The following is a 13,407-nucleotide window of genomic DNA, read 5'->3' as shown; positions in this document are numbered from 1 at the left end:
AATTACGGGGGATGAGAGTTACGTAAGAGGTATGGTTCAGTTCTTTTATTCTTATGATAGAGGAGATCACGCACTACAAATCTGCATCATCAAACTCAAGATTTACGTGTGATATCAGGAAAAAATTCTAATATTTGTTTTACATTCTTTCGATTTTTCATGAGATCGATCCACCAAATTACTGGGGATGAGAGTTACGTAAGAGGTATGGTTCAGTTCTTATATTCTTATGATAGAGGAGATCACGCACTACAAACCTGCATCATCAAACTCAAGATTTTCGTGTGATATCAGAACAAAAAATTCGAAAATATATTTTTCATTCTTTCGATTTTTCATGAAATCGATCCACTAAAATTTGAAGGATAAGAGTTACGTAAGAGGTATGGTCCTGTTCTTAGCTTCAAATGATAGACATGATCAAGCACATTATATCTACATTATAATTCATATGGATTCGAATCACTCTTTTTCATATAACAAAGAATGTCTAAAATAATCCTTCTTTTTCTATTTTTCATAAAATCGAGTCAAGATAATGCAGATAACAAGAAACATCTACCTTCTAAATCAATCTAAGAGCATAAAGAAATGAAAAAAACTGGTTTTTCTATCCGTTTTCTATCTTAAGACTTGGTACTCGACAACTCATAAAATGTTTGAAAATAAGAGTAAACAATAGATAAGATCTAAACTTGCAAACCTGCATCAATAGATTTGAATTATTTGTGTCATCTTTAGGCTGAATAAATGTCAATATGAGAATATAAAAATATAATTCAGAAATCACTCAATCAGCCAGCATGGTAAAACTGATGCATAAATTCATCGAATAGGTCTGACCTATTCGACGAATAAAATTAAAAACATTTTGATTGTCTCTATTCGCTAAAAACAAGGATATATGCTGAAAATGACACATTCTCCATTAATTACTTACTTTTCGAACAGAAGCAGATCGAACGAAACGCAAGAACAACTCGAACGAAAATGGGATTTCTGAAGTAACATTTCTGTTAGTATTGTAAGACTATTAACTTAGATACTTAAGGACATTGGAGCTTTGAAATAAAAAGACGATACGTAATATTTATTAAACATAATTTTACAAGCTTATTCGTAAATTGACAATCCAGTAATCCAGTTCACTTCCTCGGGGTGATCCACAACGGTACATGAAAAAAAGAAATATTAGAAAAATTTAAAGAAATAATGAATCAATATTATCAAAAACAAAACAATAAATATTAACGTTTTAGAAAACATTCTCGTACAAGAAAATGATTTCAAAATGATTTTTGATAGACCGCGAGAAATCACGTTTTTAAAATTTCTAAATTCGAATCGATACTTTATTCGATAATTCTCTACAACGCGACTGAAGAGGATTCGTTATAGGTTGCCTCGGAAGGAACCGGAGGAATCCCTCTATTATAACGAACGATATTTATTTATAACACGACCGAAGAGGTTTCGTCATGGGTTGCCTCGAAAGGAACCGGAGGAATTCCTCTTATATTTAAATCGATAATTACTTATAACGTGACCGAAGAGGTTTCGTCATGGGTTGCATCGAAAGGAACCGGAGGAATCCCTCTTATATTTTAAACGATAATTACTCATAACGCGACCGAAGAGGTTTCGTTATGGGTTGCCTCGAAAGGAACCGGAGGAATCCCTCTTATATTTTAAACGATAATTACTTATAACGTGACCGAAGAGGTTTCGTCATGGGTTACCTCGAAAGGAACCGGAGGAATTCCTCTTATATTTAAATCGATAATTACTTATAACGCGACCGAAGAGGTTTCGTCATGGGATGCCTCGAAAGGAACCGGAGGAATCCCTCTTATATTTTAAACGATAATTACTTATAACGCGACCGAAGAGGTTTCGTCATGGGTTGCCTCGAAAGGAACCGGAGGAATCCCTCTTATATTTTAAACGATAATTACTTATAACGCGACCGAAGAGGTTTCGTCATGGGTTGCCTCGAAAGGAACCGGAGGAATTCCTCTTATATTTAAATCGATAATTACTTATAACGCGACCGAAGAGGTTTCGTCATGGGTTGCCTCGAAAGGAACCGGAGGAATTCCTCTTATATTTAAATCGATAATTACTTATAACGCGACCGAAGAGGTTTCGTCATGAGTTGCCTCGAAAGGAACCGGAGGAATCCCTCTTATATTTTAAACGATAATTACTTATAACGCGACCGAAGAGGTTTCGTCATGGGTTGCCTCGAAAGGAACCGGAGGAATTCCTCTTATATTTTAAAAGATAATTACTTATAACGCGACCGAAGAGGTTTCGTCATGGGTTGCCTCGAAAGGAACCGGAGGAATTCCCCTTATATTTAAATCGATAATTACTTATAACGCGACCGAAGAGGTTTCGTCATGGATTGCCTCAAAAGGAACCGGAGGAATCCCTCTTATATATTAAACGATAATTAATTATAACGCGACCGAAGAGGTTTCGTCATGGGTTGCCTCGAAAGGAACCGGAGGAATCCCTCTTATATTATAAACGATAATTACTCATAACGCGACCGAAGAGGTTTCGTCATGGGTTGCCTCGAAAGGAACCGGAGGAATCCCTCTTATATTATAAACGATAATTACTCATAACGCGACCGAAGAGGTTTCGTCATGGGTTGCCTCGAAAGGAACCGGAGGAATCCCTCTTTTATATTAAACGATAATTACTTATAACGCGACCGAAGAGGTTTCGTCATGGGTTGCCTCGAAAGGAACCGGAGGAATCCCTCTTATATATTAAACGATAATTACTTATAACGCGACCGAAGAGGTTTCGTCATGGGTTGCCTCGAAAGGAACCGGAGGAATCCCTCTTATATTATAAACGATAATTACTCATAACGCGACCGAAGAGGTTTCGTCATGGGTTGCCTCGAAAGGAACCGGAGGAATCCCTCTTATATATTAAACGATAATTACTTATAACGCGACCGAAGAGGTTTCGTCATGGATTGCCTCGAAAGGAACCGGAGGAATCCCTCTTATATTATAAACGATAATTACTCATAACGCGACAGAAGAGGTTTCGTCATGGGTTGCCTCGAAAGGAACCGGAGGAATCCCTCTTATATATTAAACGATAATTACTTATAACGCGACCGAAGAGGTTTCGTCATGGGTTGCCTCGAAAGGAACCGGAGGAATCCCTCTTATATATTAAACGATAATTACTTATAACGCGACCGAAGAGGTTTCGTCATGGGTTGCCTCGAAAGGAACCGGAGGAATTCCTCTTATATTTAAATCGATAATTACGCGACCGAAGAGGTTTCGTCATGGGTTGCCTCGAAAGGAACCGGAGGAATTCCTCTTATATTTAAATCGATAATTACTTATAACGCGACCGAAGAGGTTTCGTCATGGGTTGCCTCGAAAGGAACCGGAGGAATCCCTCTTTTATATTAAACGATAATTAATTATAACGCGACCGAAGAGGTTTCGTCATGGGTTGCCTCGAAAGGAACCGGAGGAATTCCTCTTATATTTAAATCGATAATTACTTATAACGCGACCGAAGAGGTTTCGTCATGGGTTGCCTCGAAAGGAACCGGAGGAATTCCTCTTATATTTAAATCGATAATTACTTATAACGCGACCGAAGAGGTTTCGTCATGAGTTGCCTCGAAAGGAACCGGAGGAATCCCTCTTATATTTTAAACGATAATTACTTATAACGCGACCGAAGAGGTTTCGTCATGGGTTGCCTCGAAAGGAACCGGAGGAATTCCTCTTATATTTTAAAAGATAATTACTTATAACGCGACCGAAGAGGTTTCGTCATGGGTTGCCTCGAAAGGAACCGGAGGAATTCCCCTTATATTTAAATCGATAATTACTTATAACGCGACCGAAGAGGTTTCGTCATGGATTGCCTCAAAAGGAACCGGAGGAATCCCTCTTATATTATAAACGATAATTACTCATAACGCGACCGAAGAGGTTTCGTCATGGGTTGCCTCGAAAGGAACCGGAGGAATCCCTCTTATATTTTAAACGATAATTACTTATAACGCGACCGAAGAGGTTTCGTCATGGGTTGCCTCGAAAGGAACCGGAGGAATTCCTCTTATATTTAAATCGATAATTACTTATAACGCGACCGAAGAGGTTTCGTCATGGGTTGCCTCGAAAGGAACCGGAGGAATTCCTCTTATATTTAAATCGATAATTACTTATAACGCGACCGAAGAGGTTTCGTCATGGGATGCCTCGAAAGGAACCGGAGGAATCCCTCTTATATTTTAAACGATAATTACTTATAACGCGACCGAAGAGGTTTCGTCATGGGTTGCCTCGAAAGGAACCGGAGGAATCCCTCTTATATTTTAAACGATAATTACTTATAACGCGACCGAAGAGGTTTCGTCATGGGTTGCCTCGAAAGGAACCGGAGGAATTCCTCTTATATTTAAATCGATAATTACTTATAACGCGACCGAAGAGGTTTCGTCATGGGTTGCCTCGAAAGGAACCGGAGGAATTCCTCTTATATTTAAATCGATAATTACTTATAACGCGACCGAAGAGGTTTCGTCATGAGTTGCCTCGAAAGGAACCGGAGGAATCCCTCTTATATTTTAAACGATAATTACTTATAACGCGACCGAAGAGGTTTCGTCATGGGTTGCCTCGAAAGGAACCGGAGGAATTCCTCTTATATTTTAAAAGATAATTACTTATAACGCGACCGAAGAGGTTTCGTCATGGGTTGCCTCGAAAGGAACCGGAGGAATTCCCCTTATATTTAAATCGATAATTACTTATAACGCGACCGAAGAGGTTTCGTCATGGATTGCCTCAAAAGGAACCGGAGGAATCCCTCTTATATTATAAACGATAATTACTCATAACGCGACCGAAGAGGTTTCGTCATAGATTGCCTCGAAAGGAACCGGAGGAATCCCTCTTATATATTAAACGATAAATCATTATAACGCGACCGAAGAGGTTTCGTCATGGATTGCCTCGAAAGGAACCGGAGGAATCCCTCTTATATTATAAACGATAATTACTCATAACGCGACCGAAGAGGTTTCGTCATGGGTTGCCTCGAAAGGAACCGGAGGAATCCCTCTTATATATTAAACGATAATTACTTATAACGCGACCGAAGAGGTTTCGTCATGGGTTGCCTCGAAAGGAACCGGAGGAATCCCTCTTATATATTAAACGATAATTAATTATAACGCGACCGAAGAGGTTTCGTCATGGGTTGCCTCGAAAGGAACCGGAGGAATCCCTCTTATATTATAAACGATAATTACTCATAACGCGACCGAAGAGGTTTCGTCATGGGTTGCCTCGAAAGGAACCGGAGGAATCCCTCTTTTATATTAAACGATAATTACTTATAACGCGACCGAAGAGGTTTCGTCATGGGTTACCTCGAGAGGAACCGGAGGAATTCCTCTTATATTTGAATCGATATTTATTTATTACGCGACCGAAGAGGTTTCGTCATGGGTTACCTCGAAAGGAACCGGAGGAATTCCTCTTATATTTGAATCGATATTTATTTATTACGCGACCGAAGAGGTTTCGTCATGGGTTACCTCGGAAGGAACCGGAGGAATTCCTCTTATATTTGAATCGATATTTATTTATTACGCGACCGAAGAGGTTTCGTCATGGGTTACGTCGAAAGGAACCGGAGGAATTCCTCTTATATTTTAAACGATAATTACTCATAACGCGACCGAAGAGGTTTCGTTATGGGTTGCCTCGAAAGGAACCGGAGGAATCCCTCTTATATTTTAAACGATAATTACTTATAACGTGACCGAAGAGGTTTCGTCATGGGTTACCTCGAAAGGAACCGGAGGAATTCCTCTTATATTTAAATCGATAATTACTTATAACGCGACCGAAGAGGTTTCGTCATGGGATGCCTCGAAAGGAACCGGAGGAATCCCTCTTATATTTTAAACGATAATTACTTATAACGCGACCGAAGAGGTTTCGTCATGGGTTGCCTCGAAAGGAACCGGAGGAATCCCTCTTATATATTAAACGATAATTAATTATAACGCGACCGAAGAGGTTTCGTCATGGGTTGCCTCGAAAGGAACCGGAGGAATCCCTCTTATATTATAAACGATAATTACTCATAACGCGACCGAAGAGGTTTCGTCATGGGTTGCCTCGAAAGGAACCGGAGGAATCCCTCTTATATTTAAATCGATAATTACTTATAACGCGACCGAAGAGGTTTCGTCATGGGTTGCCTCGAAAGAAACCGGAGGAATTTCTCTTATATTTAAATCTATAATTACTTATAACGCGACCGAAGAGGTTTCGTCATGGGTTACCTCGAAAGGAACCGGAGGAATTCCTCTTATATTTGAATCGATATTTATTTATTACGCGACCGAAGAGGTTTCGTCATGGGTTACCTCGGAAGGAACCGGAGGAATTCCTCTTATATTTGAATCGATATTTATTTATTACGCGACCGAAGAGGTTTCGTCATGGGTTACTTCGAAAGGAACCGGAGGAATTCCTCTTATATTTGAATCGATATTTATTTATTACGCGACCGAAGAGGTTTCGTGGTACTTTCGTATTAGCGTATTAGCCGACCCGCCGTCGGAAGCGGCGGCCTTTCGCAAACAAACCTGTGTTCCATCGATTGCCCGGTTAGTTTGATACATAGGAGACGATCCTTTAGTTAGGTCCGACCGAGCGTTAGCGACCCGGTTAAGTAATTGCTATCTATTGTATTTCGGTTCCGGTGACGGTAATACGAAAGTACCGGTTTCGTCATGGGTTGCCTCAAAAGGAACCGGTTGAATTCCTCTTTTATTTAATTTTTCCGAATAACGCGACGGCAGTGTTCGAATCGATTGGGCATGTTACGTTTATTTCTCTTCATAACACCGGTTACTTAACTAATCGTAAATATTTTTTCCAGTGGCTAAAAGCTAAAAGTAGCTAAAAGTATTTTCCGGTGGGTAAAAGTATTACCTTATTTCACTGTACCCGACAACAGAACTTTATAATTTTTCGAATTATACAGTACCACATACTTTTTAAAAAACGACGGTCGAATTGTGGTCCATCAACAGAAAGTTTTCATAGTGACGTCAATTAACATCGTTCTAATCCTGAGTAACCGTATTCCTGTTCGTTAAGTATCGTTGATCAACACGTTGTCTGCCACGTCAGTCACCGGTGACTGACTCCGAATTTTCGCTCAGGCTGCGTCAATCACAAGTGACTGACAGTATAGCATACGATAATAAAGGTAACTAATATAAGCTTATAACCATTCCCTTTTGAACAAAAATACCTTAAACTACAATAAGAAACGATGGTCATAATACATTTAAAAATTTCCAGAGTCGCTGTAAAACCGTGGAACTCAACGTGTTAAAGGATCGTCTTTCGATAATTATTATCCGATAGACGATAAAATGCCCGAAAATGCAAAAAAGGTATACATAAAAATAGATATTTTATAAAGGTATATAAAGCATTCAAATAATATTACCGAATTCAGGATGTTGCGCCTTTCTTCAAAATACAGATTTTTTTCCTGTCCTAAGCCCACGTTTCTTCAGTCGTAGGCCACTGTGGTAACAGTTCCTTTACAGCAGATTGAATTGGAATCTAAAATGAATGATAATTTAAATGTGATATTATCAATTAAGTAATTACTTTCCAGTTCAAATTTACACGAAAAACTGCAGCTAGATGCTTGGTTATGTCCTGGCGATTTCTTGGTATGTTATGTCCTGGCGATTCCATTTCATCAGGAAAACTCAATAGTCCACATGGTTCTGGCGTGAATTGGGACATATAGGTACAAATTCTGGAGACGAAATCAAAGACCTAGATATTTGTAAATTATTCGTTTGAGGCCGGGGAGTGGAATAGCTATTGTTATATGTCAAAAGTGCGGGAGGCGCGATAGCGCTCTTCTTATATTATGTAAACATTATTGATTTGGCGCCTTTTAAGCCAAATCAAAAATGTTGATGTAAAACAAACAGAGTGCTATCGCGCTTCCCGGACTTTTGGCATATAACATGAGCGCTATTTCACTCCCCGGCATCTAACGGTTAACAGTGATTAGTTTTCTTCGGTGAAGAGCACTTCGACAAATCGCGTTACGCCATACATACCAGTAACAATTTCGAAAAACTGCGATAATTCCACGTTTGCACGTTCAGGGCAATAGCAAAATGGTTCCAATCCGTTTTCCATATCGATTTATGGTTAACTTTTTTTCGTTTAGCGCTAGGCAAACTGTGACAACTGGCTTCATACTCTTCTTTCTGGATTTTCGTCGACCAAGTGCTAGATAACGGGAGAGCCGAGATGGAAAATGATAGGTGGGAAGATTTTTAAATATGTGACGTCACAGATTTTGTTTATGTATGTCACTTTTCTTATAATAGTCCACTACATAGGAAAAGTGTTGTTATTATTCTATTGTTGTATATTAAGTAAAAATAAGCAGATGAAATGAACGAACTAGTTTTTTTTTAATCAATGCTAGCGTTCAAAATAATACGGGCCCAACTGACATTTTAGCAGAAACTCAAATTTCAGGTTTATTGAAGTGTTCTAAACTTAATTTCTATTCAATTTTACTTCTCGTTACGTCAACCAAAAACGTAAATGAACGAAGTCATAGTCACAGAATCTTTTGTTCCTTTGATGGAGAAACATTTGACAGTGCATGGGAAAAAAATTGCAAAATTTTTAATGTGGAATTCACTTCAAAAACGTATTTAATTGACTCCGTATGACCTAGATTGAAACGAAAAATTATCCGCTTGCGTCTTAGTTTTAGACAAATGAAGTGTTCAGCACCCTAATTATGTAATTACAATTGCTGACAAGAGATAAATTTCCATTAAGTTGTTCTAAAATTCAAACATAGTAGACATTAGAGACGTCGGTTAAACGTTCGATTAATTCAAATAATCGAATATCTGCAATTTTATTCGAGTAATTTTGTATCGAATAATGAAAAATCAAAATATCAATGCATTGAACAATTATCGCAGTAATCGCGATTAATGAAAAAGGGAACCATTTTGACGTAGGACTACGTCTTTCTTTTCTGTACCGGGTGTAAGTTCAACGAGAGAGTGTCGCTGGAGTGCAAGGTTTTGAGGGTGTTCCCGTTTAGTTACTAAGCTGGGTTAGAGGAGCGGTTGAAAACAGTACATTGTTTTTTAGCATTTTATTTTATGATCTGCTATTGGTCTCCATACTACGCGGTACGAATGATGTTATTTGTACTCATTCTGAGTTTCTTATAGCGCGGTTTCCATACAACACGGTAGGTGGTTTCCATATAACGCGCTACGCATTAGCCTGGTTTGTAAGTAAAATCCGAATTTCTTATAGTGCGGTTTCCATATAACGCGGTACGCACTCACCACGTTATAGGAAGGTTGACTGTAGTTGAATTTCATTTTAATAACAATTTCATACTCATCCAGTCACACACTATCACCACCTTTCACCAATCTTTACAAATAATTATTCATTCATCATTAAGAATTGATTCAGACATAATTTCTAACAAATGATTACAGAGCCAGCGGTAGTCCTATGTCTACATTGCGGTTGTATCACGGATATAACCCACTTTTTATTAAATACAGTGCAAAATTTGTGTAACAATGTGTGTCATTAATAATAACAAAATTTGTGTAATAATGTGTGTCATGGTGTTTTGTCAAAATTATTCGAATATGCTAAACCATTTATGATTGAAGCATAACAATTATTCCCTGGTGATGGAGGAGGCTGGAAAGAAGAATTCAGCGTCTGCAGGTAATTTTGAATAGAAAAAATTGTATGTTGGTGAAATAAAAATATTGGGCATCATTTTCATGATGTCCTCTTTTTTCAATATTCCGCAAAAAATCATGATATGGTAAATTTATCAACATACTGAAATACCATTTCATTCAAAAACCATTGTTCTACACAATGTTTATTTTAAAATTTTATTTAATGTAACTTTTCAAATTATGACATCATAATCTTCTTTATTATAAACTAAATTAAATTATAGACATTGGAATACTAATTCTGATATAAGAAGAACATTACATTTTATATTTGTTATAACGATGAGTGAAATGCGAAAAATATTTTGACGTAGGACTACGTATTACATTAAGGGTGTCAAATCAGAAAACATGTCATGTTTTTATGAAGTAAAGTTAACGTTAATAAATATTTTTGCTGCGAACGGATTTTAACGATTTGCATACCAATCGAATCGGAAGATTTCTAGGATTTGTTTGCTCTACATTACAATCCCATAGTCTAGATATGGTTTGAATTTATGAAAATTGGAAGCATTCATATTTCCCCATACATTTGTGTGCTTTCCCGAACAGAGCTGTCAATATCGGGCAACTTATGCAGCCGCTAGAATAGAAACAACGAAGGGGATAGCGAAAAGAGAATATTTGCGAAGTAAACTCCACCCTTGCATAGTAAGCAAGCTGTTGCTAGCGTATAAGTATTGCGGAAAATTCTGAGGAAAATTATCAGAACCTGTCTGTGCCCGAAACAACAAAGGTCGCTTAATCTGCTCGTTTTGTGTTTCATCTTTCTCCTCGAGCTGTGAACGCTAGAGAATATTTCACATGAAGTGTGTTTCAATGTTTCATATTTATCGCTGCAACTGTGTGCATCTGTTAAACGCGTGTTTGATGCTTGTTGATTGGCAATGCACGGAAGATGCCTCTCGTTAAATACTCAGTGTAATGCGTTCATTGATTCAATGAAACAAATTGTGACATATGATCGATTAGTGTATTATTCTCGCAAAGGCAAGAAAGAATCGTTGCTTCTCGAGATGGTTATACCAGAACACGCAAGCCATTAATCCTTTTCAGGGTCCCCGGAACATTTTACTAAAAAGTTATTTATGAAATTTCGACGTATTCGCAAATAATATCCGAAATGATAAACCAACAAATAAAAAAAAGATTGCGTAGTCCTACGTCCTAAGCGGTCGTGTCTCGTATACAACCCCTCATTTATATTCCCATGAAATGAGTTCCCCACTGTTAGTTCTGCTTGAGATTTTCCTAACGATCTTCAGAACAATCATAGCACCCGGCTGGGTATGCCTGATATGTAAACTCCTTTCTGTCAAATAGCTGCTAATACAATCGAATTTAACGTAACCAAAACCTTTGACATATACTACAGATGCGAGATGAAGAATAAAAGGTGGGAAGATTCACTGGTTTTGGTTGTGTTAAACTTTGATTGTATTAGTAGCCAAGAAGATATGAAGTTCACATATCGCGCATACCAGTCAGTTACCCAAATGGTGCAAAATTGAATGTGGCAACGAATAACGTTGAAAGAGGATATACAGAAACTAATTACATATTCCCAAAAATATTTTTCGCATTATAAGATAAACAGAACATGTCACGAACTAAAATGTTTGATTGTTTCTTTGATTTCTTCTTATATCAGAAATAGTATTCTAACGTGTACTATGTTTGGATCTTAGAGCAAGTTCATGGAAGTTTATCTCTTGTCAGCAATTGTAATTGCTTTTTTCACCATTAGGGTGCTGAACACTTCATTCGTCTAAAATCAAGACGCAAACGAAACACTTTCCGTCTCAATCTAGGTCATATGGAGTCAATTAAATTTATTTTTAAAGCGCATATTACATGAAAAAAACTTGCAACCTATTTTCCCATGCACTGTCAAATGTTTCTCCGTCAAAGGAACAAAAGATTCTGTGACTCTGACTTTGTTCGTATACGTTTTTACCAGATTTTTTTGTATCGTACACGAAAATTACTCACACAGATGAAATGGCGTGCAGAATCACGGCTCTTTGTTCGTAAAATTCAACAAATTTATAAATTTTGTTGATTCGAACCCGTTTTTCTCTTTATTTTCCATCAAAAAATTTAACACGAGGAACAAACTAACTAAAAAGTTATAACTAGTGCCATGTTTTAATTCAGAAAGCGCGTGAATTTTGCTCGTCAAAAATGTCGAACAAATAGATGCTCCTCCTGGAAATTATTTTACATAAAGTTACATGAGCGATTCAAGTTTACCAATCGCATCTACTGATTTCTTCTATGATATGGAAGTGTGAATTGAGAATATAGAAGAATATGTACGGAACAACAACATTTTATTGTTAAAACTTGCGAGAAATTTTCCTTGAATTTAAACAAAAACATATAGGATTGCATGAAAAAATGTAAGTAAATTGGAACACTAAGGAGTTGTGGAGAGTACAAATATGATTGGAAGCTCAATGGTACATTGATTCTTCATGGTGACGTTCAGGTAATTTATTCTTTTCGTTAAGAATTATCTGTGTTGTTCTTCAAAGAATGTTAATATTTTTTTGTTTTTCCAAGTATGGATACCTCGGGGCCTTTTTGGAGAGTGGAAGCAACGGTGTCATGCATCTATCAATGTTTCAATGACGGAGTTATTGTTTATGGGCGCTGTCAACAAGGCATACTATGCTGGATTTTGAGTCAGCCGCTTCAGACTGCAGTGTAAATGTTGATCATTCATATTTTCCATTGTCAATGTATAGAAAGAAATATATCAAATTTTGTAGAACACATATTTCTACATCAAATCTGAAGCTTTTTAGGAAGAAATATATATATCCATTTTTATTTAACTACAAAAAAATCCGTGCAAATTCAGGCAATTTTGCACGCTATTTACTAAAGTAAAGCCGGATTTAGACGTTGTGAATTATTCGGTTGCGAGTAAACGTCAATCGATCCGAAGAATTACGAACACACCCATACCACGAAATTTGACATTTGATTTGTATGTGTGGAGCTACTCGCACGTTCAAAAACAAAAAATTGAGGGATTGTATCCGAGACACGACCGCTTAGGACGTAGGACTACGCAATCTTTTTTTTAATTTTTTAGTTTATAATTTCGGATATTATTTGATAATACGTCGGAATTTCATAAATAACTCTTTAGTAAAAAGTTCCGGGGACCCTGAAAAGGTTTAATGGCTTGCGTGATTTTGTAGAGTCATTTCGATAAGAAACGATTCTTTCTTGCTTCTGCGAGAACAATACACTAATTGGTCAAATGTCGCATTTTGTGTCTTTATATCAATGCATACATCGCACTGAGTATTTAACGAGAGGCATCTTCCGTGCATCGCCATTTAACAAGCATTAAACACGCGTCTAACAGATGCACACAGTTGCAGCGATAAAAATGAAACATCGCGAGAATGACCGTTTATGAAAAATCGTTTCTCTATTCTCGGTCAAAACCGTCAACAAAGCTAGCTTGCACTCTTCTCTTGTTTCTCCTGCTTTGCCATGCTCGGATGGTTGTATTAATTGCAATGCCAGAT

General features: G+C 37.5%; 1 long non-coding RNA gene across 1 annotated transcript; it reads right to left on the bottom strand.

Moving 5' to 3' along the window:
- Positions 1–6,479: 6,479 nt before the first annotated feature.
- LOC129781707 (uncharacterized) lies at positions 6,480–8,331 on the bottom strand. Its single transcript, XR_008744237.1, has 3 exons — positions 8,168–8,331; positions 7,719–7,854; positions 6,480–7,652 (listed from the first exon to the last, which is right to left on the bottom strand). It is a non-coding gene; the product is annotated as an uncharacterized LOC129781707 (long non-coding RNA).
- Positions 8,332–13,407: the final 5,076 nt, after the last annotated feature.

The sequence above is a fragment of the Toxorhynchites rutilus genome, unplaced genomic scaffold (assembly GCF_029784135.1).
Source record: "Toxorhynchites rutilus septentrionalis strain SRP unplaced genomic scaffold, ASM2978413v1 HiC_scaffold_18, whole genome shotgun sequence".
NCBI lineage: Eukaryota > Metazoa > Arthropoda > Insecta > Diptera > Culicidae > Toxorhynchites > Toxorhynchites rutilus.
This window is presented reverse-complemented; position numbering and strand designations above follow the sequence as displayed.